The 24,640-nt window shown below is 38.7% G+C and overlaps 1 long non-coding RNA gene and 1 pseudogene across 1 annotated transcript; both read left to right on the plus strand.

Annotated features, from left to right (window-relative positions):
• The first annotated feature begins 2,584 nt into the window (after window positions 1–2,584).
• Window positions 2,585–24,354, plus strand: LOC141502712 (uncharacterized). Its single transcript, XR_012472625.1, has 3 exons — window positions 2,585–2,685; window positions 19,754–19,894; window positions 23,526–24,354. It is a non-coding gene; the product is annotated as an uncharacterized LOC141502712 (long non-coding RNA).
• On the plus strand, window positions 11,541–14,982 carry LOC141503175 (zinc finger protein 706 pseudogene; annotated as a pseudogene).
• Window positions 24,355–24,640: the final 286 nt, after the last annotated feature.

Genomic DNA, 24,640 nt, shown 5'->3' on the forward strand with positions numbered 1-24,640 from the left:
GCCTGTTTCCACAGCCCCTTGAACTCAGTGTCCTCTAATGTCCATTCTCAGTGTGTGTGTGTGTGTATATATATATATATATATATATATATATATATATATATATATATATATATATATATGTTTGATCCTATGATCTTCCAATGATAGTGTGCTTCTTATAGCTGCATAACATTGTTGACTTTTTTGCTTTTTTAGTAGTAAAATCTCTGAAAATTAAGGACATTTATTTACTTTGGGGTCAGTCATGAATTAAGCAAGCACGAGGTACCAGAGATACAAAAAATAGCCCTCAAGAAGTTCCCATTCTAATGGAAGGGGTTTGACATGTAAAGAACTAGGAAAATCCAAAAATAAAGGGAAGGCTGTTTCTCAAAGGGGAAGGCATGACATTTGGTGGGTGGGCAAAGAAAGATCTACAGGAGCCAAAATTTAAGGGGAGGCTTTAGAAAACGCAGAGAAACCGAGAGGCAGAACTGAAGAGGGAAAGCATTTTAGGCCCATAAGTCAGAATAAAAGAATGGAGTCAAAAGCATGAAGCTGGAAGGGGGAAAAGTATGTCAGGGAGGAAGAGTTATAAACCACTGTGGAGAAACCAGGGATGAAAAAAGTAAAGTGTAAGATAAGGAGGGGACTGGGTAAGTAAGAGCCTATATTTGATCCCAGAGGGAATAAGAAGGCATGAGATTTTAGGGGAGGATGGGAGAAGACATGGTCAGACCTATGCTTTAGGAAAATCAACATAGCAACTGAATGAATGAATGAATGATTAGATGATGAGGTACTGAGATGGAAGGGCAGCTGTGCTGAGTGGAGAGAAAGGAGGATATAGAAGAGCCAAGGAGAAGGCAGAGACAAGATTTAGCAACTGACTGGAAATGTGGGAGTAGTGAGGATGAGGAGTCAAGAAGGAGAGACTTTGGGTGATCAGGGGGATGATGGTGTTCTCAAGAGGGGAAGGTTTGCAGGGGAAGGTGCCTATCTGACATTGAATTTGAGATGTTCAAAAGGCAGTTGGTAAGAGGCATCAGTAGCTCAAACAGAAATGGAGGTGGGGGGCAAGTTAAAGCAGGACAACTGAATGGAAAGTATGGGGAGGGAATGTAGTCAAGAGTATATGGAAGCGGGGTGGCTAGGTAGTGCTGTGGATAGAGCACTGGCCCTGTAGTCAGGATTACCTGAGTTCAAATCCGGCCTCAGACACTTAATAATTACCTAGCTGTGTGGCCTTGGGCAAGCCACTTAGCCCCATTGCCTAGCAAAAACTAAAAAAAAGAAAAAAGAAAAAAGAAGAGTGTATGGCTAGGTGGATAGTAGTGCTAAGGGAAGCTTGGAAAAGGATGAAAATATTTGGAACCACTAAATAAAATAGTGAATTAATTAGAGATGGGTAGAAGGATTGCCTTGCTGCAATTAGGGCCTAGTTGAGATTAGATAGTTAGAATTTGTTTTTGTTTTAGCTAGCTAAATAGCTAGAATCTGGGGGGGGGGGATATGGCAAGATAGGATTGGTAATAGACTAAGCAGGAAAGAGATTCAAGTGTAAAATATGCAGCCCATAGCTGCTTCAGCTTACAACACTCCCCAGATACAAATGTAATTGGAAAATACTTACTAAAATACAGTAAAACATAGGTAATATTAATGTTATTTTCTAAGTCAGTATGTGAATTGGATTATTGTATGGTTTAGTGGTTCCCAATTCTATTTCAAAGGTGGCCCAGTGGCTCAGTAGATAGATAGAACACTGGACCTGGAATTAGGAAGGTTCAGTTTCAAATCTCAGTTCTATCTTTTATTCTCTGGCCCTCAGGGTTCCCTCATCTACAGAATGTTAGACAAGATTTTTTGACTCTAAACCTGTGATGATGTTATGTTAGGAAATGGACAGGCTCTTTATTAGGAAGTTTAAGACACAATTTAACTGGCTGTATTATCTCACATGCCTGGAAAACTTTGCTCTTTTGTAGGACAAGTTGACTTGAGATATCAGTGAAAAATGCTGTTGTTGGGCAGTTAGGTGGCACAGTGGATAGAGCACTGGCCCTGGAGTCAGGAGGACCTTAGTTCAAATCCAGTCTCAGACACTTAATAATTACCTAGCCAGCGGTATGACCTTGGGCAAGTCACTTAACCCCATTGCCTTGCAAAAACTAAAAAAAAAATGCTGTTGTTAGGATTACCAAAGGTATACAATGCTTGATCATTGATTATAAAATCTACTGTGGCCTAAGGCACTAACTGTAGTATATATTTATGTGTATACACATGTATATGTCAACCAGAGGAACCCAAAATGTAAAAAAGATTTTTAGGGAGGCCAATCTACATTAACTTGAATAGCACTTGAGATGCTTTAAATGAACATTTAATTAAAATTTAGCCAAGTGATAATATGTTAATTAAACCCCCATTGTTGCATCAGACCTCTTATTGAGTTTAATAACTATGTAAGAGATAGGAATCTAGTTTCCCTGCAGTTTCTACCACATTAGAAAATGTATAATCAATTTAAAAAACAACAGTATTTTAAGACTGGGACACAGTCTAACTGAGATGGTTGACTTTGGTCTTTCAGGCACATCCAGTCTCCTCACAAGATTGCAGAATGAAATTGCAAACACCCAAGCAAATTGGCAGCTGCCCACTTTTGCCCTCAATCTCTTCACAACTGCCTAGAAGAAGGTATGTTTGAAAGGGTCATGACCTGAGTGAAGGGAAATACCTTTGTCTTGGAATCTGGGTATAGTGTCCTTACCACTGGTGGGTATCCACTAGCAATGGGCTAGAAGACTTGATTAACTTTTAGCAAAAGCAATTACTAAGAATGTTTAATGAAAATATCATATTTCTCTATGTATAAGACACACCCTTTTCCAAAAAATGTGGTGTCTAAAAACTGGTTGCATCTTATACAGTGGTTTTAGATTTTTTTTTCCCCTTGCATTTCCCACTTCTTCATACTTGCTCTCTTTGCATTCATTGTTTCATGTCTGTAACTGGTATATTAGGCAATGTTTTGCCACATTCTGCCCAGAAATGGCTCAGAAAAGATTTTCATCCAGTGCTGAATTCAAAATGATCCAGTTTGCAAAAGTGACTGGAAATCATGCTGCTGAATGTCAGTTTGGTCCTCTTCCAACTGAGAAAACAATCTGAGACTGGCTATGGAAAGATGAAACCCAACTGTGCCAGAAGAAGACCATGAGAGTCAGGGCAGCCAAATGGCCTGACTTAGGGAACTGAAGAGATGGATTGAAGAGCAAAGGGCCATTGCAATTCCTGTGTCCACAAAGATTGTTCAGCAGGAGGCCAGAAGAATTATGATGAAAAAGAAGTGATTGATTTCCAAGGAGGTCACCATGGATACTTCAGGTTCTTGAAACATAATGGGCCAAGTGCATCCATGCATCAGATTTGCTCAAAAGATGCCTGAAAACTATGAACACAAGGTCCTTGAATTTCATGATGAATGAAACTTGAGTTCAAGAACTTGATGTAATACATTTTCTTTTCAAATTTTAGGTCCCCAAATTAAGGTGTGACTTATACATGGGAGTGTCTTATACATGGGGAAATACGTAATTGGTATAAAATATCCCCTACCCATACCAAATCTGTGGTATGCTCATGTTCATACACACAAAATAGTGTTCATGAGAAGAAGTGGTCAAATGGAGCCCAATGGTAGTGAGGCACACATGTAGGATACACACGTGGGCAAGAAGTAACACAGTTCCTGATGCCTATGGCCTGGGATTCCTTTCTGGAATAATCAGAATTTTTATGCATTTATTAGAACCAAATCATGTGTGATTATATTATTATGAAATAGAGGGAATTTTTTTTTATTTCCATGTGTTGCTACTCTTTTGGTGGATTCAGTTGAGTGAATCTGGACTTCTTTAACAACATTTAGGGAAAGGAAAGTGGTGCCTTATGACCCTTACCCATAAGGGATGAGCGGGCAGATCTTTCCATGCTTATTGATGGCAAGGAACAAGCATTGGTTAGGAAGAGATTTAAGATAAGAGCCAGCTGAATGAAGATGATCACTGGGGCAATCTGTTGGAGGACAAGGGTGGGGATTGAATTAGCCTTGATAAAGAAAGGGCCTACCTCTTTGTCAGAGACTAAAGCCAAAGAGGAGGGAAAAAGAAATTAATATGTGAAATACAGAATAGTGGAGGAAGGGCAGCTCAATTGTAAATTGATCCTATTTTGTCATCCAAGTATGAGGCAAGGATATCTGCTGAATGGGGAGGTGAGTTATAGTTGGATTGAGTGTAAACTAAAGTGATTAAACTAGCTGTTCTGGGAAATTTGAAAGAGGAGAACATTAAGGAAGAGTAAAGGGAATGCCTTACTGCAGTGATGGTCTATTTCAGTTTAGGAAACATCCATCTTTAGTAGACCCACTCAAAATAATTATTGGACTTCCATCACCCTATTTGGCAGTTCATTGAATAGGACTAGAGGAGGGAGATGGCAAGGGATAGCCAAGGGTTTGGTGCCCTACAGGAACAACCAGACCAGAGGATCAGAGATTTGAGAGTAGAGGATAGTGCAGAGTTGAAAGGGTAAGAAAGTAAAGTTAGATCAGAGGTGATGCCTAGAGATAGTACAGTATCAAGGGGAGACCGAAGGTCAGGGGCGGACAAGAAGCAGGTGTAACAAAGTAGAGGAAGCAAGCCTGGGATCAGAACTGAGAAGGCTTGAGTTTTGATCTTGGTTGTGCTACTAACTTGGGTGAGTTCTTGGACTGCTGATTTCCCCTAAGTTTCCATATCTCTAGAATGGGAGGGTTGAACTGGAAGGTCTATACCATTTTGCTTTTCTGCTTATATCAGAAAGAATTTCCTGTCTGCCTTAGGAAGTTGTTTGGAAACCTATCTTGGTAGGAAATCACAGAATGTGAGAGATGGGAGATAACTTTGTAGAAACTAGGCCACCTTACTCTCTCCTCTTAGAGAGATGGGGAACCTAAGACCAAGAGAGGTGAAGGGATTTACCAGAGGGCATTCAAAGTCAACCTTTATACCATTTTTTGGAAGAATTTTGATTTTTGTTATTTGTTGAGTTTGGTATCTTACCTTAATGCATCAGGAGCATATGTTGATCCAAAAGGGTCATCCCATGTTAAAGCATAAACGCAGGAAGAAAGGACCCATGCACTTAATTACAATATAGCCATAATCATAAAGGCATTTGAGAAAGAAGGTGCAAAAGTTGTGTAGCTCAGGGCAGCCATAAAAGGGGCTACCATTTGCATGCATTTTATGATCCTATTTACTCTTTAACTCGTTAAAAAATAAAAGTGCTTCGTATAACAACTGTCACATTACCTTGGGCTAAATGGGAGGGATCTGTGGTTATTGTGGTTTGTTGTTTGTTTTTTTTTTTAAGGAAGCATAATTGTAGCATCATGTGCATCACTGCATGAAGTCTAAAAGCTAAAATATTTTTCAGTGAGTGCTTGGAATGTAGTGGAAGGAGTAGTTGTTGGGCAGTCAGAAGATATGCTCCATTCCAGTCCTTTCTAATGTGCATTCAAGTACAGAATAATCAGGTCCCTTCTCTAGACTTCAGTTTCCTCATCTGTAAAATGAGAGGGTTGCACCCTGGGAGAGTGAGAACAGCTCATTGTAAAGGAGATTATCAGATTATACCCCCCCACACCTCAGCTCCTACCTTTTCCTCCCTGAGAGCAGGGTGGGCATAGCATACAAACATTTGTTACTCAAAACTATGGGAGGGCACTGCAAAGCAGGGCAATAAGACCCTTCCCCACTTGAACTGTCCTGTTTTTTTAGGGTTTTTTTGCAATGGGGTTAAGTGGCTTGCCCAAGGCCACACAGCTAGGTAATTATTAAGTGTCTGAGATCAGATTTGAACCAGGGTACTCCTGACTCCAGGGCCAGGGCTTTATCCACTGCACCACCTAGCCACCCCACACTGTCCTGTTTTTAGACTTTGTCAGTTTCTGTGCTAGGTACATTAGACATTTTATTTGAGTGTGGTCTTCATCAGAGAGTCTGGGCAAGGCTATCCTATTGGCAATTGCTTGTTTGCCTATTCTGGTTAAGTTAGTGATTCTTCTCCTCGTCTTTTGCTTTCACAAATTGGTTCTCCCCAAATCTTCTGAAAATATTCCTTTAAAGATATTATAATATCATTAGGATATTGTATGATACTGCTTGGGTTTCTGAGGCTCTTTATGTCCATGGTCATTGCAATTGAGGTTCAAGAACCAGAGAACAGTCAGGTCCAGCCTTAGAGACAATCAATCCAACACAAGAAAATCCTTGGGAGGCCTTTGAGGCTGCAATCATTGGTCATCATTCTTGTCAAGATCCTTCCTTTAGGCTTGAAAGAACAAAGGTCTCTTTGTTCCTAGGCAAAATGGTACCCTCTTTGATGCCTCTGTCTTCCCCACTCCCTTACAATCTCCTAGCCATGGGTTCGTCCCTTTACCCATCTGATTCCATTTCATTACCTGCAAAACTGAGCTGAGAGTGATAGAGCTTATTTAGCTCCTGGGCTGATTGTGAAGTTAAAAGGAGATAATGCATGTAGAGTGCTTTGCACATTGTAAAGTAGCAGAAAAGTGTCAGTTACTATTATTCTGCACAATGTTAGCTCTTCTAGGAACATTTGCATTTTAATAGGTAACTTTGGGAGAATGCAAATCCATTAAGACCATAGAATATTATCAGAAATCTTAGAACATCCTTTATTAGAGTAAGAAGGCACTTTGGAGAACAACCCTTGCCACTTAAAGAGCAAAAGAAATCCAGGTATGGGAACAAGTGAAAATATTTTTGGACAGTTTGGAGCCATCCAAACTAATCACAGGGATGACTATCCATGCTAGGCATCAGCCACAAAGCAGTCAGCACGTATTAAGGGCTTAAACTATATTCTTGATGTTGTGTTATCTCTTGGGCAGTCATTGCCTTGAAAGAGCTCACAGTCTAATGGCTAGACAGGGTCAATGGGAGGCAATCTGAAGAAGGGGAGGAGGAGGGACAAGCAAAGGCCTCTGGTAGAAGCCTAGAAGGAAGCAGAGATGAAGAGGGAGAGCATTTTAGGCATGGGAACAGACAGAGAAAAGACACAGCATTGAGGGATAGAGTGTTTTGTGGGAGGAACAGTAAAGATGTCAAGGTCACTGGGTTGTAGAGCACATTGGAGGTAGAAGGGGTCAGGTTGGGAAAGACTTTAAAAGCCAAAGGATTTTATACCTAATCTTAGAGGTCACAGGGAGAAACTGTGTGTGTCTGATGTGGGGAAGGGCAATATGGTGAAAACTATACTTTATCAAGATCACTTTGCACCTGAGTGGAAGGAGAATGGACTAAAGTGGGGAGAGCCTTAAGGCAGGGAGATCAACCAGCATGCTGATGGAATAGTCTGGACATGAGGTGATGAATGCCTATACTAAGGTGGTGGCTGTGTCAAAGGATAGAAGGGAAGGAATATGAGAGAGGATGAAAAGTTAGATGTATGACTATGGGTGGCTGGGAGTGTGGTGGCCTCCACATGATTGAAAAGTTTAGAAGAGGGGGTAGTTTTTGGGCAATGATAATGAGTTCTGTTCTGGACATGTTGAGGTTCAAATGCCTTAAGAACATCCAATTCAAGATGTCCTTTAGGCAGCTGGTGGAATGAAAGTCGGGGAAAGGTGAGGGCTGGATAAAGAGATCTGAGAATCATATACATCAAGATGATAATGACAATCAATGAGATCACCAAGCAAAGTAGTAAAGAGGGAGAAGAGAAGACTACGAACAGACCTTAGAGGAAGCCTATAATTAGTGTGACCTTCAGCAAAGGAAATTGAGAAATGTTTGGACAGGTCATAGGAGGGTTAACTAGTCAAGAACAGTGTTTTCCCCTAGAAGGTGAAAGAGGATCTAGGAGAAGAGAATAATGGGTAAAGTCAAAGGATGCAGAGGACTAAAAGAATGAATCTGCCCTTAGTTTGGAGAGAGGTGTTTCAGATGAATGAAGAGTTTGGAATCCAAACTGCAGATAGCTTAGAATAGAGAAGAGGAGACATTGATTGCAGATGACTCTCTCAAGGAGTTTAGCCAAAAAGAAAGGGGGAGAGATAGGATGCTAATGAGGGTGATGAGATCAAGTGAAAGCTTTTTAAAGATGGGAGTGTGCTTGTAAGCAGAGAATGAACAGCAAAGCTGAAGATTGGTGAGAAAAGAGAGAAGTTAGAGGGATTAGTCTTGTGGAGAAGACAAGGAAGAAATAGGATCATTTGTGCACGGAAAGAGAATGGCCACCTTTTCTTGTGCAACTGGGGTAAAATGGTAGAAGGCATCACAGCTGAGGGAAAGGAAATGTGAAGGGGATCTGTGGCCAAACAAATTTAATGTTTTCTACATGACAGCCTTTCAATACAACTATCATCTCCTTTCCCTGATTCAAATCTTTTTTCCCCACAAAATTTTGTTAATTCCTTCCAGTGAACCTCAAATGCATTCCAGCTTGCCAGTTGTAAATACTGCCCAATACCTTTATTTTTTCTTTTTAAAGATTTTATTTATTTTGAGTTTTACAGTGTTTCCCCAATCTTACTTCCCTCCCCCCACCCCCCAAAGAAGGCAATTTGCCAGTCTTTACATTGTTTCCATGCTATACATTGATTCAAATTGAGTGTGATGAGAGAGAAATCATAACCTTAAGGAAGAAACATAAAGTATGAGAGATAGCAAGATCAGACAATAAGCTATCTGGTTATTTCCTAAATTAAAGGTAATAGTCCTTGGTCTTTGTTCAAACTCCACAGTTCTTTCTCTGGATACAGATGGTATTCTCCATCACAGACAGCCCCAAATTATCCCTGATTGTTGATTGTTGCACTAATGGAATGAGCGAGTCCATCAAGGTTGATCATCACCCCCATGTTGCTGTTAGGGTGTACAATGTTTTTCTGGTTCTGCTCATCTCACTCAGCATCAGTTCATGCAAATCTCTCCAGGCTTCCCTGAATTCCCATCACTCCTGGTTTCTAATAGAACAATAGTTTTCCATGACATACATACACCACAGTTTGCTAAGCCATTCCCCAATGGAAGGACATTGGCTTGATTTCCAATTCTTTGCCACCACAAACAGGGCTGCTATGAATATTTTTGTACAAGTGATGTTTTTACTCTTTTTCATCATCTCTTCAGGGTATAGACCAAAGGGGTATGCACATTTTTGTTGCCCTTGGGCGTAGTTCCAAACTGCTCTCCAGAAAGGTTTGATGAGTTCACATCTCCACCAACAATGCATTAGTGTTCCAGATTTTCCACAACCTTTCCAACAATGATAATTATCTATTCTGGTCACATTGGCCAGTCTAAGAGGTGTGAGGTGGTACTTCAGAGATGCCTTAATTTGCATTTGTCTAATAAGTAATGATTTAGAGCAATTTTTCATGTGACTATGGATCGGATGATCTCATCTGTAAATTGCCTTTGCATATCCTTTGACCATTTGTCAATTGGGGAATGGCTTTTTAAAAAAAATTTGACTCAGTTCTCTTTATATTTATTTTAGAAATGAGTCCTTTGTCAGAATACTAGTTGTAAAGATTGTTTCCCAGTTTACTACATTTCTTTTGATCTTGGTTACAGTGGTTTTGTCTGTGCAAAAGCTTTTTAATTTAATGTAATGAAAATTCTCTAGTTTGTTTTTGGTGATATTCTCCATCTCTTCCTTGGTCATAAACTACTTCCCTTTCCATAGATTTAGCAGGTAAAATAGTCCTTGATCTTCTAGCTTGCTTATAATATTGTTTTTTTTTTTAATGTCTAAATCCTGTAGCCATTTGGATCTTATCTTGGTATAGGGTGTAAGGTGTTGGTCTAATCTAAGTTTCTTCTCTACTAACTTCCAATTTCCCCAGCCGTTTTTATCAAAGAGAGAGTTTTTATCCCAATTAGCTGGACTCTTTGGGTTTATCAAGCAGCAGATTACAATAGGTGCAATAGCACCTAGTCTATTCCACTGGTCCACCTCTATTTCTTAGCCAATGCAAGACAGTTTCAATGACTGATGCTTTATAATATAATTTTATATTTTCTAGGGCTAAGCCACATTCTTTTGCACTTTTTTTCATTGAATCCCTGGAAATTCTTGACTTTTTATTTCTTCATATGAATTTACTTTCAACTTTTTCTTATTCATTAAAGTAATTTTTTGGAATTTTGATTGGTAGGGCACTAAACAGGTAGTTTAGTTTTGGTAGAATTGTCATTTTTATTATATTAGCTTGACCTATCCATGAGCAGTTGATATTTGCCTAGTTATTTAAATCTGATTTAATTTGTGTGAGAAGTGTTTTGTAATTGTTTTCAAAAAGTTTCTGAGTCTGCCTTGGCAAATAGACTCCCAGGTCCAATACTTTTATTTTTAAGGAGTTCTCAGACTGTATTTTAAAATTATTTTTTTATTTAATGCAATGGGTTTCAGCGACTTGCTCAAGGTCACACAGCTAGGCAATTAAGTGTCTGAGGTCAGATTTGAACTCAGGTCCTCCTGACTCCAGGGCTGGTGCTCTATCCACTGTGCACCTAGCTGCCCCTCAGACTTTCTATTTAAGATGGGGTCTGACAAGGCAAGATACAGGAGGACCATCATTATCATCTTTAGTCTGAATAGTATGTACCTCTTGAGTTTTTATGACTCATTTGGCTATATTGACCATATTGATCTTTAATATTTAATCAACAAATCTGTGTCTCATTTGTCTTTAGTAGTGGAGCTCAGAATACCATTCATTGAGCCTTCTCAGTCTGTGGGAGTACTCTTGGCTATCCTCTATGTTGGGGGAAAGCACCTAAAAAGCCTGTAATCTTCCTCAAAGCATCATTGTGAAAGCAGCCTGTTATCTGACATCTTCATGGCTGTTCCATTTCCTTTTGTAGACATATCTTTGATGATAAAATTTCTTTTTCTGGAAACATGCAACAGCACATTTACTTCCATCCTATGCCTCTCTCTTGCTCTTTCATATTGATTTTTCAGAAAGAATAGAGTTATTTTATGATGTGTAGCCATAAGTTCACTAGGATATCAATGTGAAAAGGATGGAGTTTTATTTCATAGAGAAGTCTGATATCATTGAGAGTGCTACTCAGCTTCTATAGTTTGTTATATACCATCTATGTAATGATGGACCAGATCTGTTAGCTCTGGACCATCACTGGGATTATGGAAATTCTCACTTGATTTTTCTTCGGTGGATAAGTAGGCTAAATCCTTTTTTTTTGCATGATGATGTCTCTCTGAATAAATCTCTCATAGAGTGTGGCACTGAGAGGATAAAGAAGTAATCTCAATGCCAGGAAGAACTGAGTTCAAGCCTTGCCTCTTATAAATCTAACCTATGTGACCCTGAGCAGATCACTCAACCTCTAAGACTATAAATTGCAGGGAAGGTGCCAGTCTATTTTGGTTGAGGGAGTTTGCTTATCTGAAAACTACCTTCTATCATTGAAATCACAAGTATGATGCTAGACTGTCCCAGCCCCAATATGGCTCAAGGACAGCCAGAGATTCAGTCTCAGAAAAATGCCAAAAAACAAGCAGGACCAAAAAAGAAGCAAGGACATGATCAGAAGGCTGCTGCCAAGGCTGCCTTGATATAAACCTGCACAGTCTGTAGAACCCCAAGACCTTCAAACAGCACTTTGAGAGCAAACATCCTAAAACTCCACTTTCTCCAGAATTGGTTAATGTTCAGGCAAAAAAGTTGTTTGCAGGTGAATTCATGGCACCTATTGCCTCTTCTCCTATCTCAGACCTTAGTTAACAAAACTGCAGCTGCTTTTCTAACAAACTGTTGATTGATCAGCAAAAAATATAGGGGCTACAGAAACACTCAATTTCATGCGGTTCCCTTTTGGGCTTCATGCAAAGACAATTCTATATAAATGTTCAGTTGGGCCCTGATTTGGAAATCCTGAAAAATCAGTCTATCCTTGTTATAATTTTTTTTACAATTGTAATTATATTGGTGTTCATATTGTATAAAATAATTCATTTGATTAACTTTGATTTTACAACATCACAGGATTAAAAAAAAAAGAAATCACATCTATTCCCAATCTCTATCCTTCAAAAGAGAAGGCTCAACTACCAAGGTGTCAAATTAAAATAAAAATAAATCCCTGAAGGTCTACATACTGACTTGGAAAACCACAAATTAACATTATCTATGTTGTATTGTATTTTTATTGCTTGGTAAACTTTTTCCACGTACATTTTAATCTGGCTCCCAGCTGTGAGTTCGACAGTAGGCTAGCATTCCGGAACCTGACACAATTAGCAAAAAACCTTCTGCAAACAGAAGCATCTCGATAATGTCACCATCTACACAAAATCCTTTATCCATCTGAACTTTATCCATCACCCTCCACCAATTACATTATGTTAGGGGAACTTATTGTTTTATTATTAAATGAATTATTACTTGAGCCTTGTACAAAGCTATCCATTTGCTTTGTATCTTTCTTTGTGTTTTTGTGTGGCCTTGGGCAAGCCACTTAACTCTATTTGATTTGCAAAAACCTAAAAAAAGTGTCTGAGACTGGCTTTGTACTTAGTTCCTCCTGACTCCAGGGCTGGTGCTCTATCCACTGGGCCATCTTGCTTCCCCATGCTCCTTCAAGAAATTATGTAATAATATCTTAATATGTAGGAAATTCATTGGGAGAGGGGCTGTATCTTATGTTTTTATTTTATAGTCAGCAAACAGAATTATGGGATTCTACTATCTCTGCATGTTTTCATTCAGTAGGTGAATAGAACAGCTGTTCATTGCTGTAGAATATTGTCTGTGAAAATTTGTTGGTTTCTGACTCATAATTTCAAAGTGAGAAGTGAGAACACATGAGTAGGACAGTACTGATCTCTCTGTGGTCACCTCACTTTTGGGGGAGTTATTGAAAGTCTCTTACTTTTCCCCTCTTTCAGATCTTTGCTAAGAATCATTCAGTGGACACCCTCAAAAGCATGATGTTTCTAAAACTGACCCATTGTATGTACAGTTGAAGTGGTCTAGCTGTTCTTTACACATTACAAAGTACAGAAGTCATTTTTATAATTTTAACAGTAACAACAAGACAGTTACTATTAGCACATCGATCTATCCCATAAAGAATGCTTGATGTGGAGCTGTCCTTTCCCTCTCCCTGAGACTCAGTTTCTGTATCTGTTAGATGAGAGATTTTAACTTGTTCCTCATCTTACTCTTCTACTACCAAGCCTTGGTGAGGATCCCACTCATGTAAAGGGCTTACTTAAAGAAAATGGACCTAATACAAATGTAAAGAATTTCTTTTATTCAGGACAATCCCATTGGCTTCCATGACAATTTCTTATGGATGTTCTCATTATTTCTGGCAAGGCAGCATTTTCCCAGTTTCTCACATAATCCCAGAACTGTAAGAATCCTTACAGATTATTTAGCCTTCCCACTCCTTTTTCAGAGGAGGAAACTGAGATTCTAAGCAGGGAATTACTTCTCCAAAGGTCCCACCACTGACACAAGGCAGTACTAGTCCATTTAACTTACTTTGAAGTTTATCTGGATGCTAACCCTGTCCCACGACCCAGAACACACAAATAAACACCATGATAGAGGAATGCAACAGCCAAGCAGTCTCTTCTGAACTCTGCAGAATGCTTTCTGTTCTTCACTCTTCCTGTATTTGATGTTTAAGATGGGATTTTCAACTATAAGGTTTTCATAAAGTGAAATTTGAATTCCTTTCTTTGAAGTGTGATCTCCCTGTTGTGAAGCAGAGAATGCCTGTGAAATTGACTTATAATGAATGAATGAATGAATGCACTCCTGATATTCATCACCATTTGCAATTGACCTGTGCTATAAGAACTTAACTTTTATTGCATTTTTAACAGAATTTCAGCAAGTTCCATACAGTTAAAGGCAATTTCTTGCAGTGATATTTGAATTGTGAATATTAATTAAATATCTTTACTACTGAATTTTTTGCATATATATATGTATATATATATATATATATATATATATATATATATGTATGTATATATATTAGGCAAGATAAACTCATTATTGGTGGTCCCCAAAATGACTTTTACATCATGTAAATGCCTCATAGTGGTCAAGGAGTACTTTCGTGGATACTAAAATGTGACTGACTGAAGCATACAAAAAGCCTTGCTCCAAGAATGCACAGGAGGCATCATGGGAAATTAGCCTGGATTTGATGCCCACCTCTGCAGTTTTACTAGGTGGGAAGAATCTTGGACAAATTTCTTAGCCTCTCGTAGCATTAGTTTTCCTTTCTATAAAATAGTGATAATTTAGGCAGCCTTACAAAGATTGTTGGGAAGCACACATAAGATAAACATATAAAGCACAAACCACTTAAAATATCAGCTTTATCATCCAAAAGTGCCATATTTGCCAATCTGGGGAGGGTGCTAACTTGAGAAGCCAAGGCTAACCATAGGCAGACATAGAATTATGTTACTAAGAAGAAAAATGAACTTGCCCAAGGTCACAGAACAAATTAGCACCTTGTTTTCCCCAAACCATTGTATTATAATTCTCTTTTATACTCTTAAGAATCCTGGAATGGAGGATGATCCAAAAATGAATCAAGAAATATTTGCTTGCTTTATTTTACTTTATGTATATTAACCACCTTTGTCCAATACCTCCAAGAAATGTGGGTCAACTTATCCCAACTGGATTCCAAAGTAAGACTAAGTCACTACTTTGGGATATAAAATACAGCTGCTTAGTAATAAAGGGAGTTGGGAATTCTCTTGGGTAATCAACTCTGTGACCTTCAAGCTGACTCTCTGCTTCCAGGGATGTTGGGTGAGGTGAGCCCCACACCTGTTAGTAATGATGGCAAATGTTCTGGAATGTTTAAGATCCCAGCATGCCGACATTCTCAGCATCAAGTGTACAGCATACCTTAGGATCAAGGCTAAAAGTTCCAGGTGTGAAGGAAGAGATTTATGGCATGCTCTGGATTTCCATTTACTTTAGTGCCCTGACTCATTGGAGTCATTCACCTGACAGAATGTAAGCGCACTGCATCATTTCTGCAATTACTGCCATTATTAAGAAACACAGGAGTCAGAATTTGGGGATATAGCTAAATAGTAATTGTTATTTCCAGTTTGCCACTAACTTGTCTTTTGTATTTTACCCTTGGGCAGAAGGGTCATATTTCCTCATTTGTAAGGTGAGAAATTTAGACTGCATGAATTTTAAGGACGCTTCTAACTCCGGTTTGGAATACAGAGGTTATGTCATTGCAACTTGTATGCCCTCTTCCTTTAGCACAAAATTTATAGTGCTACTTAGAAATGACAGCTATTATTATTTAATATGCAAACATGGGGCAGCAAGGTGGTGCAGGCAAAAGAGCACTAGACTTGGAACCAGGAGCACTCATCTTCCCGAGTTCAAATCTATTCTCAGATACTCACTATGTGACATTGAGTAAATCACTTCACCATACTTGCCCTCAGGTACTTAACTGTAACATGAGTTAGAGGAGATGTCAAACCATGCCAGTATCTTTACCAAGAAAATCCCAAATGAGGTCACAGAGTAGGATTCAGTTGAAACACAGAACATTACATATAATTGTCTATGTGAATAATACATACACACATAAAATAGAAAGTCAGGCATAATGGATGGAGTTCATCTTGGACTCAGAAAGACTTCTGTTCAAGCTCTATCTTGAACTGGTGACTCTGGATAGTCAAGACCTTCACCCTTTTCAGTATCCCATATAATGCTCTAAGAGATTACATTATTGAGGGAGGGAGGAGGGTTCCTATCACAATCATAGGTCTCAACTACAATTCGGCTCAGGTTACCATGTATGTTGGACAAGAGGAAGTCAATAATTAAGTGAAATTATAGATCTTAAAAATATTTTTTTTCAGATGGAGAAAGAAAAACTGTTACCCAGTCCAAGATATAGAAACTGAGTACTGTGTATTCTAACACAGTGATGAAGAATATGAGATCATGATGTCATTTACTTCTTATGTCAAATTCTAGGAGTGGGACCAAGTCAAATCTCCTTGGCGATTTCCCCCTTGACCAAGGAGCCTCACTTCACATTTTGGGCAGAAAATGTGTTTGAAGCTTTCCTTATCAACAAGCAGAGACAAAACTTGGTATTTCATGATCACAGTACTGAGCAATTTCTTCAGTGGCTCTAGGCCCAGCATGATAGCTCCAGATGAACAATATGAAGGGGCTGTGTGGTTCTTTTGGATGACAGAAGAAATTTTTTTCTACATGGATGCCATAGAATTGGTTGGATCCAAGTAGTCCTATCCAGAAAGTATAATACAAATTTTCTGTGGTTCTCAATATAGTAAACTCCTATTTATTTTAAATGATGTGAATTATAAGGAATAAGTTTGACCTCAAAGAAGTACAAGATGCTTCTTCCCCCACTTCTTTGTAGGGTGGTGGTCCAAGGGTGTGGAATATTGCCTATGATAGCAGATTTTTTAAAAGCAAGTTAGTCTGGATATTCTGGTCAGCTGAAGATATCAAAAATGCCACTTTCTATTAAATTGGCATAAGAAGATCTACAGCTGTACAATCTGCAAATTTTCTCAAATGTCTGAAATCTTTTAGAATCATAGATTGGAACAACCCTTGGGGACCATCTTCTGCAGCCCCTGCATTTTATGGAGACAGAAGTGACTTGCTCAAGGAAACAAACTGAGTGGCAGAGTCAGTATACAAAGCAACATATTTAATAATAACTTTCTGTATATATTTTTTGCAATTAGTCCTTGCCTCTGTCTAGAGTATAGTCTGTCTTGTAATCATTACATGGCAGACATAATCATTATCATGCTATCTATTGCCATTTAGGGCAGCTCTGATTCTTCTGAAACTGCAATTCTAAGATATATCAATCATGGAGATAGAACATTGGAGTAAAAAAAAAAAAAGGAGGGGTTGTGTTTGACAGCCCCTGAGACCCTTAAAGTTCCCATTCCCAAGGCAATGCACCTTGTTTGCCTACTCCATTCAAGGCCTTAGTCATTGTCCTGTGCCAGATTTTATAAATATGGGATAGAGAACTAACTCAAAGAATTTGCTGTTTCCCTGCATAGCATCATATGGGCTTCAGCTCTTTCCCCTCCATTTGCTTCTTGTATGTTGCTTAGAAGCCATATGATCATTTTATCTTTCTTTTCAGGAATCCATGACCAGATAAGAATCTTAGAGTACAAAATAACCTCCAAAGGGCAGTTAATACAAATGATATCTGGAAAGAAATTCTCATTGCATCCCTCTGGATCAGAAATTCTCCAGCTTCCTCCAGAGGCAGCTCATTCTGCCTTTACTCTGTTCTAATTGACAAGCAGAGGATGGAGAAAGTACCTTGAATTTTTGTTTATTCTCAATGACCCAACTCTAGCTATTCCTGGGTACTTAAAACTCTACAAACCACAGTTATTTTACTTCCCAATTCCCCCAAACCAAGCAATACCCCAAGGCATGTTGTCTGCCAGACTGAGCTCTCTGTCTGAAGATTTCACTGTCTTTGGGGGGTGGGTGGCTGGCTCCATTTCCACACAGTTCACTTTACTATATAATGATTTGACTTTCACCTATGGGGACAAGTGACACCGGAGTATTTCTCACTTACTTGGCAGATCAAAGGGAAGAAAAACAACACAGAGACTGAAATGTCAAACGCCTGCCTTTTTTGCTTACATATGTGTATTTAAAAACAAAAACAGGACTTTGGAAATCAGGGAATTGCAGTTTCATGTGCACTGCAGCTCCCCTGTTTTTATTGGATCCAAATGCTTCACTGACAGATCCGAGGCCCATCCAAAGAGTTGCTTCTGGATAAAGTTATTTACACTGAAGTTTGACCCACAAGGGCAACAGAACAGCTAAGTACTCTGGGTAATCCTAACAGGCAGCTCTATTTTGCTCCAGATCATTTAGATTAAAAAACCTTTCTGATAACTTCAAAGCTCCTTTTCCCCAGCATGCAACAAACAGTGTTAGTTTCCATGAAAATAGGAATTTGAAACCTCAACCCTTGATATCAATGTATCAGGAAATGGGACTCTAGCATTTGACCTCCTTTTCAAAGGCCTTTGGCAAAACTGGCCCTGTGCTATCATCTACTGTGGTACTAGAATGTTGAGATCACCCCACCAGAAGGAAACAGAAGCCAATATGCCCCAGAAGGTCAAAGTTGGTGTGCTGTTGTTGCTGTTTTAAACATTTTATAACTAGCTTTTGTTTTTATGTCACTGTCCTTTTTTGAATATATATGATTCACGCATTCCCTTCACAAAGTGCTATTCCTTATAACAAAATAGCAAAGTACAATTTCTCATTTCTTCTTTGAGGCCAACCTTCGTTGTTACTTGAAATCAGGAAAGCCTGAGTTTGAATCCTGCCTTAGACACTTCTCAGCTATGTAACTCTGGACATGACACTACAATTAGCTGTAAATCTTAGACAACTATGGAAATGCTAACTAATATGCTTATTTATATTGTTTTCCTGGTTCTGTTTACTTTGCTCTCTGCCTCAGTCCATATGAATTTTCCTTTTGAATGGAGGGGCAGATTCTGTTGGGCTTCCACTTCTTTACACATACAAAAAATCTTGCAATGAACATTCCCATCAGGTTCTTTGCAGTTTGGGCCTCCTTGAGCTGTGTGCTTGAGCAGAGGATAACTGGACCAAAGGGTCCTCAGCTCTCTGACTTGTGCTCTCTTCTCAGGACATGTTTACATATGTATAAAATATAGTCCTTTCTCTGTATTTCCATGTATGTGGAAGCTTTCATCTCTATGGAGCCAGTTCTCTTTGTGGGTATTGGTAGGTACTTCCCTCTATCTCTTCCAGGCCTCAGTGGCTAGTGACTTCTTTACCTTTTGGGACCGGACCCTTTCTTCAAAGTGCTGGTTGCTGAATTTTGACCAGTTGAAGTGAAACCTTTTCCAATCTCTACTCTCCCCCTTTCCCAACACATACATAATACTGCTAGTGCGAATGTTAACCCAGTGTTTTTACTTAACAAGTACAAGCCTGGTCATTGAGTCACAACTGAGGCTCCTGAAGGAATTTCAAGATATATAACACTTTGTCCTGAAATAGAAATTCCCCATTTAGAAATGGCCTTTCCTAAGGAGAAGAAACATTGGCATTCATCATGTTTTTATGATGACCTTTTGGTGTTTGCAGGTGAAGAGTTTTACTTGAAGTGTAGAATTTTAAGTGGGAGCAAAAAGAGGTTGATAGTTTTGTACCACCAAGGAATGTGGCAGAATGGATAGAGAGCAGAGCCTTAAGTCCAAGTTCCATCTCTGACACTTACTGACTGGCCTACCTATTATTGCCCTCAGCCTTAGCTCTTACAGTATGTTGAAGGTGCAATAAGGATGCCTTATCTTCTCCCCTTTCTGAGATAGCACTAGCTTCTTCTAGGGGTATTCTCTGGATAATGAGGACTTGAACTGGGCAACCTGACTTCCACAGTTACTTTTTGGAAGTGTGTAATCCTTGGGCTAATCGTGAGAAATTGCCCACTATAACACCTCCTCTCCAGGCCAATGAATGTATACAGAGACTTCCCCCGCATTCATCCCTATGAAGCAATATTCCAAACCTTCAAGGTCAGATTATGATGTCAATTTGTGGAGACAAATGAAACTTTTCTCTTTCTCTCAGGTGCAAACTGTACTCTGCTAAAAGCATCTGCTCCTGTAGAATAAAGGAGCTGCCGGAATACAAAAGACCCATCCCTGGCCTGGGAGGAATGTGAGAAGTCATGCTCCAGATCCCTTCTCTATCATTTTGGGACCTGAACAGGTATGCTATATCATTCTAATAATCCACCTTTGAGGGGCAAGTAAGTAACGTGGCTATCTCTTCTGTCACCATTAGAAGAGCAAGGAAGAAAATACCTCTCAGATCTATGGATAGGAAAAGCGCTTATTGTTCAGTTGTTTCTAAGCCTTTGTGACTCTATTTGAGGTGTTCTTGGCAAAGACCCTGAAGTGGATTGCTATTACCTTCTCCAGCTCATTTTAGAGATGAGGTAAACAGGGTTAAGTATCTGAGGCCAGTTTTGGACTCATGTCCTCCTTTCTCCTGGGTGGGCACTCAATCTATTGGGCCAATTAGCTGTCCCCCAAAAAACAAGGGCTAGAAAGCATATGAAAAATCAGATGGAAATTTCTGATTATATTAAAAAAATCTTTTCAACAAGTGTCTTTGATAAAGATCTTACCCAAATCTATAACAAATTGATTCAAATTTATGGAAATGATCAAAGAATGAATGAATTCCAAATTATCAATTAATCATGTGAAAAACTAAAGCAACTTTGAGGTTCTAACATCATAGCAATTAGAATGGCAAAGATAGCAAAAGAGGAAAGTGACAAATATAGGAAGAGTTGTGGTGAAAACAATTTGCCCCTCTGGGGCAAATAGAGCAAATCTTTCCTCCTTATGAATACTCCATGTTAACTTATTCCAGGTTTGCAGTCCAAGAAAACCCTACAATCATTTTTCAGAATCCGACATACTTCCCCCATCTTATACTGATAAAAAAATGACTTTTCAGCATCCAAGTAACATAATTTAAAAATGATCCCTAGTGAATTACTAGATTTGGTCCAGGACTGTAGTCTGTCAAGATCCTCTTGGAACCTAACCCAGTGGCTTTGTTCTCCTTCTAGTTTTGTGTCACCTGAAAATGTGATGAGCATTTCACCTATGCTCTTAGCCCAGTCATTGAAAAAACTGTTAAACCACACAGAAGATAGACCCCCATGATATTCCACTGGAAACCTCCTTTCATCAAACCATTAGAAATTACTAAGTCATGGCATCAAAACTTTCTTAATCCATCTAAAAATGATCTTTAATCTATAACTGTCCATCTTCTCCAAAAGAATGGATAGGATTCTTTAATCTATAACTGTCCATCTTCTCCAAAAGAATGGATAGGATTCTTTATCAAAAATTTGACTGAAATATAGGTAAATGGGGGTAGGGGTGGGAATAAAGATGGCAAAAAGTACAAGCAAGCCAAGTCCCTTCTTGCAATTCCTACAAACATCTAGAAAATGCATTAGCCTGAGTCCTCATCAGGAAATCCAAGAAAAAAAGTCAGAGGGAATTATTTTTTCCTAACTGAGGCTGACATAAGGAAAGAGAGGGAGATGTTAATAACCACTAGAGATGAACTCTGTCCAGGAGGGGACAGATCTAAGAGAAAGGGGCCAGAAATAGATGCCAACTGTCAGTGGCAGGCTTCCTACTCATGGTTGAGTGAGGAAGGGTTGCAGGTCTTGGCTGTGGACTGAACCAAAAGCAAGCAGTAGCTGTGTGGCTCTGACCACATGAATGTAGCAGGGGATTGGTTCCAGTCTAAAGCATATGGAGGAAGAACCAGGGCAGGAAGCTTAGACTGGAGGAGCAATTATCAGACTTTGCCATTCATCAGGTCACATTGTGGGAATTACAAACTTACAAGCTCCCAAACTGAGCTGTCCCTGAGATCCTGGAATAACACAACACTCAAAACTGTAAGAAAGTAGTAGAATGACCCAAGAGGACACAAGCTCCTTCCAACCCTAGCATAAAATGCAAAGTTAGAAAATAAGCTACAAGAATGAGCAAACAAATTTTACCACAAAGACTATTACAGTAATAAGAAAACTAACTTCTAAAATTAAAAGGAGAAAATCACTCTAAAACATCTATAGTCAAAAAGCCTCAAAGAAAATGCAGCTTGGGCACTACTATTCTAACCAAAATCCCTATGAGAGAATTCTTAAGAGCTAAAATGATTTTGAGACCTAAATGGAAGTGTTAGAAGAAGAAAACTTTTTGGGTAAACAACAGCTTGAAATAAGAATTAAAAAGCGTAGGGTGGGGGGAGGGAACCTCCTGGAATGGACCTGGTACAAGCTAATGACTTCACAAGACAACAGAAATTGTTCAAATAGTAGAAGGAAATTTTGTAACCTAAAAATATACATGTGCATATGGATGAAAAATAAATTTAAAAATAAAAAAAATATTCAAATAAAGTCAAAAAGTCAAAAGTCTGAAAAAAAATGTCAGTTATTTTATAGGATAATGACCTAGAAAATGGATTGAGGAGACAGAATTTTAAAATGATCAGACTACTTAAAGCCATGAATAAAAACAAGCCTTCACATCAATCACTTTTCAAGAAATCATAGGAAAAAACTGATCAGAACTCTTAGGATCATAGAAGAAAGAATAAATAGAAACAACCCACTATTTACTACCAGGAAGAAACTCCCAAATGAAAACTGTGAGGAATATAGCAAAAACTTAGGACTTACAGAGCAAAAAAAAAAAACTGCAAATACCTAGAAACAAAAAAAACAGGTTCTGAGTCAGAGTCATGATGATGTATCATTTAGCAATCACCACTAGAAGGACTGGAGAGCTTGGAACATGGTATTTATTCCAGAAGGCAAAAAAAATCTAGGCTTACAGTCAAGAATAACACCTCAAAAAAACAATATAATCCTACAGAGGAAAAAATAAGACTGAAATAGAGGCCTTTTAAGCACTCCTAATGAAAGGACCAAAGCTTCATAGGAACTTTGAAGTTCAACTAGAGGTGTCAAGAGAAACATGAATAGGTAAACATAAATTTAAAAAATCTTACAAGCTAAACAAGAATAAACTACTTCCATACTAATATAGAGAAATGATACATAGGGCACCTCTGACCTCTACCAGGGTCATAGAGGGAGTTTAACTAGGCAAAAGGTCTGGGAGTAATACTTCTTTGCCAGATGATGTCCAAAAGAAGAGTAGGAAGGAAAGGAAAGATAAATACACTAAGGTGAAAGGATGGAAGAAAAGATTAAGGGAAATTATCTCACATAATCACAGGAACAAACAGAACTTTATGCAAACTGGGAGGAAGAGGTGGGGAGAGCAGTTACTGTCATCTTACGTGGTTAAAGGACAAAGGGATATGCACATACAGAAGTACATTACATTCAACAGAGAAAGAGAAGGGAAAGGGGGAGAAAGCAGAATAAGAGGGAAGGGGTGTCTAGGTGGCACAGTGGATAGAGCACTGGCCCTGGAGTCAGGAGTACTTGAGTTCAGATCCGACCTCAGACACTTACTAATTACCTAGCTGTGTGGCCTTGGGCAAGTCATTTAACCCCATTTCCTTCTTATTCCTTGCAAAAACTAAAAAAAAAAAGAATAAGGAAGATTAATTACTTTTTAAAAAAATTTAAGGCAATGGGGTTAAGTGACTTGCCCAAGGTCACACAGCTAAGGTAATTATGAAGTGGCTAATGCCAAATCTGAACTCAGGTCCTCCTGACTCACTGTGCCACCTAGCTGCCCCAAGAGGGAGGATTAATTAAGGAAAGGAAGAGCACTAAGCAAAATAAACTCTAAAATAAAAAAAAATACAACTCTTTTTGCAGGGCAAAGAATTGGAAATTCAGGAGAGACCTATCAACTGGAGAATGGATAAATATGGCATTATAAATACAATGAAATACTATTGTGCAGTAAGAAATGATGAAAGGAATGGTTTCAGAGAAGTGACACCTGGAATGAACTGATGCAGAGAGAAGTGAAAACAGTATTATTAACAACAATATTGTGAGCTCCAATCTGAAAGACTTTGCAACTTTGATCACCTTAATGACCAACCACTGTGTTAGTGGACCAGGGATGCAACATACTGCCTATCTCCCAACCAAGAGGTGAAGGATTCAGAGGAGCAAAAAAGACATTTTTTCCCCCACATGTCTAATGAGAAAATGTGTTTAGACTATACATGTTTGCAACATGGGCTTGGTTTTTCTTTCTCAATTTGTGTGTGTGTTTGGGGGTGGGGGCTTGATGGTGAGAGAAGGTAGATATTTGCTCATTGTTAAAAAAATTAATTTCAAATGTAAATATGATGCTTTAGTGATGCTTACAGTTAGGCATTATATTTACAGAGGAAAAAAAAATAAATCCCTCCAAAATATTACAATTTGTCAAATTTAGGCCAACTAAATCCACAGCATTATTCTAATATTTAATAATCCTATCAAAATAAGAAATGATGTAAGTCTGGCATGACTTGTTCTTGATGCTGGCTGTTTGTAATCACGACTTCCATTCCTAGATGTTCACCAACCATCTCTTAATTCTATTAAAATTATCTGTTACAGATTAAAACATATATGTGTATTTAAGTAATAAATCAGAACAGCAAATGTGATAGGGTTTTAGTTAGAAATCTTCAGGGCCTTACACCATAATAATTCACCTCTGATAAAGCCTTAGGGAGCTGACAGCTCAGCATCCATTTAGTCAACCTATTTCTTTATATCACTTCCTCATGAACATTAGTCATTTCAATACATAGTTTCCTTTGAGATAAGATATGCAAAGCATTTTGCTGTGTGAATGTTAGCGGCTATTATATTATAGTTGTTGTCTCTGGTGTTAGTGTTATTCTCTTTGACACAACAACGTTATTCTTTCGCATGTAGGGCGTTCCACACTGGAAGAAAAGGTAGCCAGTTTCTATAGTTTCAGACAA

This window comes from Macrotis lagotis, chromosome X (assembly GCF_037893015.1).
Source record: "Macrotis lagotis isolate mMagLag1 chromosome X, bilby.v1.9.chrom.fasta, whole genome shotgun sequence".
NCBI lineage: Eukaryota > Metazoa > Chordata > Mammalia > Peramelemorphia > Peramelidae > Macrotis > Macrotis lagotis.